The sequence below is a fragment of the Myotis davidii genome, unplaced genomic scaffold, assembly GCF_000327345.1.
Source record: "Myotis davidii unplaced genomic scaffold, ASM32734v1 scaffold296, whole genome shotgun sequence".
Classification (NCBI taxonomy): Eukaryota; Metazoa; Chordata; class Mammalia; order Chiroptera; family Vespertilionidae; genus Myotis; species Myotis davidii.
This window is the reverse complement of record NW_006288889.1, coordinates 1864329-1869849: the sequence shown is the minus strand read 5'-3', so window position 1 is coordinate 1869849 and position 5521 is coordinate 1864329. Positions and strand designations below refer to the sequence as shown.

General features: G+C 50.0%; 1 protein-coding gene across 24 annotated transcripts in view; it reads right to left on the bottom strand.

Annotated features, from left to right (window-relative positions):
* The window catches only part of MAP4K4 (mitogen-activated protein kinase kinase kinase kinase 4), a 237950-nt gene that overhangs the window by 181886 nt on the left and 50543 nt on the right, over positions 1 to 5521 (bottom strand). The gene's annotated exons all lie outside the window — the stretch shown is intronic.

Here is a 5521-nt window from a genome sequence, read left to right as displayed (position 1 = left end):
TTTAAGCAATCCTATCCTATATAATCTACTTATACTAATAAAAGGGTAATATGCTCATTAGACTGGGTAAACCTGCCATCTTTCAGTCGTCTGACTTCCTTCTGGACAAAGCCATGGTGGTGGGAGCTGAGGCAGAGGCAACTGGGGCAAGATCAGGCCGGCAAGGGGTTAGGGGCGAGATCAGGCTGGCAAGGGGTTAGGGGCAATCAGGCTGGCAGGAGAAGGCAGTTGGGGGCAATCAGGCCGGCAGGTGGAGGTGGGTAGGGGCAATCAGGCCGGCAGGCAGAGCAATGCGCAGTTAGGAGCCAGTGGTCCTGGATTGTGAGAGGGATGTCCAACTGCCTGTTTAGGCCTGATCCCCAGGCAGTTAGACATCTCCCAAGAGGTCCTGGATTGGAGAGGGTGCAGGCTGGGCTGAGGGGGAACCCCCCCCCCTTTGCACGAATTTCGTGCACCAGGCCACTAGATAGAATCCTATTAAATAAAAGACAAAGATGCTAATTGACCATACCTTCACTATGCCCATCAGCCAATCAGAGCGATATGGTGGCTAATTTGCATACTGCAGGCAGGGCCACCTAATCCCCGCCCCCAGCCGGGACCCCCGTGTGCCACCTAAGGCCCACCACCAACCCGGACCCCATGGCAATCCGAGAGCAGGAAAGCATGGCCCGCAGGTAGCACCCAGCAGGGCCGTCTCCCTAGTCGCCATGGCGATCTGCGAGCAGGAAAGTGCCGCCCACAGGCAGCACCCAACAAGGCCTGCTCCTGGGTCACCATGGCGATCTCAGAGCAGGAAAGTGTGGCCTGCAGGCAGTACCCAGGTGGGCCTGCTCCTGGGTCACCATGGCGATCCCAGAGCAGGAAAGTTCCGCGCAGGCAGCATCCAGGCAGGCCTGCCCCAAGGTCTCCACGGCGATCCGTGAGCAGGAAAGTGCAGCCTGCAGGAGACACACATGCGCACGCACGCGCGCGCGCACGCGCACACACACGGGACGCCTGCTCCGAGCCTCTGCTGCCAGACTGTGGCCATCAGTAGGACATCCACTGAGGGCTCCTGGAATGTGAGAGGGGCAGGCTGGGGCTGAGGGAACCCCCTCCCCCCAGTGCACGAATTTCGTGCACCAGGCCTCTAGTCCTATATAATAAAAGGCTAGTATGCAAATTTCCCCCTTGGGAGTGCCACCAGGAGTTCAATTGCTCACTATGACGTGTGCTGACCACCAGGGGGCAACACAGAACATGGTGGGCGACCAGCGGGTGTGGCGGAACACTGAGGGATCAAGGGAAGGAGGAGGAAGAGAGGCTGGGAGCAGGGGGGAATCATGTGGTGGCAGCATGTGGTTGGTGAGGGAAGAAGGAAGAAGAGGGGTAGACGGGGAACTTGACTGGCCCTGATCACCAGCCAGGACTAGGGACCCTATCTGTGCACGAAATTTGTGCACTGGGCCTCTAGTATAATTATAGTAAGGTTAATTACAATCTTTTAGGTAAACTACCTGATTGATATTAGTGCTTAATTACCAATCAGCATAACAGCATCACAGAGGTACGGAACAATGTGCCACAGATTTATTCTGTCAGTTTTTTGTGTTTTTAAATATATCAGTAAACTTGGTACCTGCAACAATCAGGCGCCACAATAGAAAAGAAAAATAAGGGGTGGGGTGGACAGCACATGTCACCAGGTCATTGTTTCCTTATATTTTCCATAATATTTTATCTCGTACAGATTATCAAAGGTAACTTCAAAATTTTAATCTTCTCTATAAAAGAAATGATGGTATGATTCCCTGTGTAATGGATAATGGATCAACTAACTTGTGGGATCTCTTTTCAATCAATAGTCTCAATAATAATGGAAGAAAAAATGATAAAGAAATTCCTGCCACATACTCCAGGGGGACAAGCCCAGCTAAATTCATGAAATGCCATCCCGTGCCAGCCAGGCTTGTCCTGCAGCCCTCCCGCCCTGAGGTCGGGGCCACAACACTCTATGCAGTCCAGGGAACAAAGGTTCCAGGAGGTGACGTGACGTGACCTTTTCAAGGTCATGCGGCTATTATGTGCAAGAACTAGAACTGACTCAGAAACATCAGACTGTAAATCTGCACTGTTTTATAGCAGAGCCCGTCACTAGCCCACACACAGGGCCGTCCAGGGGCGGGGAACCCACGAAGGAGATGTGTGCTGGTCGCCACAAGGGGCTGGAAGGGCTGGCACTGTGCAAGGCGCCTGCACACAGGGCATTTCATCTGCAAAATAAAGCTGGATGGGATGGTTTAGAGGAAGAAAAAGAAACTTCAAGGAGAATACACGTAAGTTGTCCAAAGTTTCCAAGGTAGGAAGTGGCAGGAAGGATAGTTAAATCCCAGTCTTAGTGGCTCCAAAACTCCTGTTCTGTGCTTCCCACCGCCCCATGCACTCTCTGGCCTGTTAAGGTGAGAGGCACAGGGGTCTGACGGGCCAATCACCTGCTCTTCCTCCTGGGTTCCTCTCTTCTACCTCAAGGTCACAGTACCTGCTGCTCCCACATCAACGGCCACACCTGATGCCACTGATCTTCTCCCCTCGCAGATGTCAGAGACCCAGCTTAGTTTTAGACTTGACACCACCTGTTGGGTGAAACCTTGTAAATGAAGTTTAACCTCTTTGAGTCCATGAGGATAGTGGGCCAGAAGGACATGCCTATGCACAGTGGTTTCTTGACACCCCTTTCACCATCACTTCCCCATCACAGGTCAGGGACAACCTCCAGGTCTGGGTGGGGCTGTTTGGGCCCCAGGCCAGGCCAGGTGTCCTCGAAGCCTGGGAGCAGAGCTGCTCTTAGACCTATGCCCCTAAGGAGGCATGGCACAGGACCCCACCCATCAGTGCCAGTCCGTAGTGCCCAACATCACCCACACGCTTCTCTGGGATGCTCTTTATAATTTTAAAACACACACTGTTCCACTCAAATCAATGTAGTAAATGTATTCTCTGACGTATTTCTGAGTTGTAGTGATAGGAATTAAACTTTAAGAAGTTACGACATCCTCAAGGAAAAGAGAGTGCCCTCAACCACAATAAAACCATTTCCATCTGTTCTCAATATACCTAGAGCAAGCCCTGCAGACATGCCCAGTGCTCTGGGCACTCGCCCAGCATCCAGAAGGCATGGCCCTGGTCTCTGACCTCCAGGACGACCTTCTTACACAGGCTTCCCTGAGCTGACCTGAGGCTCTCCTCTGCTATAGCCAACACAGTCTGAGAAAACTGGCCCCCGCCATCCAAAGCAGACTTTTCAGCCAGGAAGAGACGGCCTGCCAGTCACGTTTACTCAGCCCTCAACCTGGCCAGTGTTGCTCAGTAGTTAGAGTGCTGGCCTGTGTACGGAAGGGTCCAGGGTTCAACCCCACTCAAGGGCACGTACCTGGAGGCAACCAATCGATGTGTCTCTCTCACATCAATGTTTCTCTCCCTTCCACTCTCTCTAATAATCAGTGGAGAAAATATCCTCAGATGAGGATTAACAAAACAAAAAAATTTTACACACCCCTCTACCCTAGACTAAAAATCATATCATCACAAAATCTTTCACAACCAAAGGGAAACAGAAAAAGTAAACTATGAATATAATCCCGAAATAAGCCACCTACCAAACTGTTCCCTAACATCTCAACAGTAGAAATCCACAAAATGCCACACAAGACATTTCAAATGATAAGGAAGATGCATAAGAAACACGAAAAAAAAAATGTTTTGGATACAAAGTATATGAAGAAAGCAGAAGCCAGACCAAACAAGCCTTTCCTTTTCCCGATCCTGGTCCAGAGACAGACTTTACAGGGTGGGGCCCTGTCCCACTCGGGCTCCGGCTCCGGCTCCACAGGGAAGACCCTCGTCCCTGCGGAGGAGCAGCAACCAGGCCACCTCGTCAGCTGTCTCCTGCAGCCAGTCAGGCAGTGCTGCGGCAGGAAATGCACGCTGGTCCTGACAACCCTCAGCCAGGAAACATCTTGAGACCCAAGAGGAAGGCGACAGGAGACAGGGGATGAACAGGACTTCATGGCAGGAAGGACCTCTGATTTGAGCGGCAGGACACACTGCTGGAGGGGGTGGTGCTGAGCCTGAGGGGGAGGGGGTGGCGGAGGAGGGGCAGGTGGCCAAACAAAGTGGGTGGGAGCAGTGCAGAGCACAGCACCACTCGGACCACAGTGCAGACAGCAGTGGGCAACATGGCTGGGTTTCAGTTTAAAAGAAATGTCTATACAATTAAATGCTTACTTTTTTAATATTTCCTCACTTTTGCTAAAAAGAACCTAGCACGTACCTCCCATTTCATTAGCTTTCAACACATCTTGACTGCAACCTATAATTAAAAATGAATTTAAATCCACCACCCAATACACACATAATACACATTTTAATCAAAATAAGGGTTTCTAAAACTTTCACAAACCCCCCCTCAAGTACATGGGATACACTCTACTTTCTATTCAATAAAGGAAGATGGCAATGGTGACCGATTCAGCTGGTGTACACCCGTAAGGGGCTGGCTCACCCACACCAAGAGAAGCACAGTCTGACTTTTTCATTTTATGAAAAGCAGGATGAAAAGCAGGCAAAAAATTGAGGACGAGATTGTAAACTTAAATCCTAAACAAAACACATACTTTCTGAATATTAAGGTGATGGCTAGCATGCTTTAGCAATCAAGTATCTTCTAACTAAGGTATGCCACTGTTTTTAGACAGTGCGCTAGCACGCTTCCCAGACTAGAGTGTAAGTACAGCTTTTCCGTGCACTGGGAACAATGATACCTGGGACTCGTGTCTGTGGTGCTCTGGAACCGAACCCACATTACCTCTGAGGGATGAATGCACTGCATGGTTCCAACTATGGCACTTTATAAAAGTCAAAACTTTACAAAAAGTGAAAAGATCAGCGGTTGTCGGGGAGGGAGGAGTATGAAGGGATGAATGGTAGAGCAGTGGGCAGTGAAAATACTCTGTTTGATACCCTAATGGTGGAAACATTTGCCCAAACCCATACAATGCACAACACCAAGAGTGAGCCCTAATGTAAACTATGGACTCTGGGTGACAAGGACGTGTCACCGTAGTTTTTCATCAATGGTAACAATGGACCATTCTGGTGGAGGATGTTGAGAATAAGGGAGCTATGTGGGAAGAGGAAGGCAGAAGGTATAGGGGAAATCCCTGTACCTTATTTTAATCTATCTGCAATCCTAAACTGCTCTAAATAAAATAGGATAGACTGATAGATGGATATATGTATACTTATGTGAGAAAGCAAATACAATAAAATGTTAATTATAAAATTCAGGAGGTGGCTGTATATACCTCTAACTTTCCTGTAGGCTTAAAATTTTCATAATGACACTAGAGGCCCAGTGCACCAATTCGTGCACGGGTGGGGTCCAGCCAGCCCACCCCCATCAGGTTGGGGGCGATTGGGGGCAGGGCCAGCCAGGGGGAGGGGCCACGGGCTGTTGGCCGGCCACCCTGCCCCACCACCC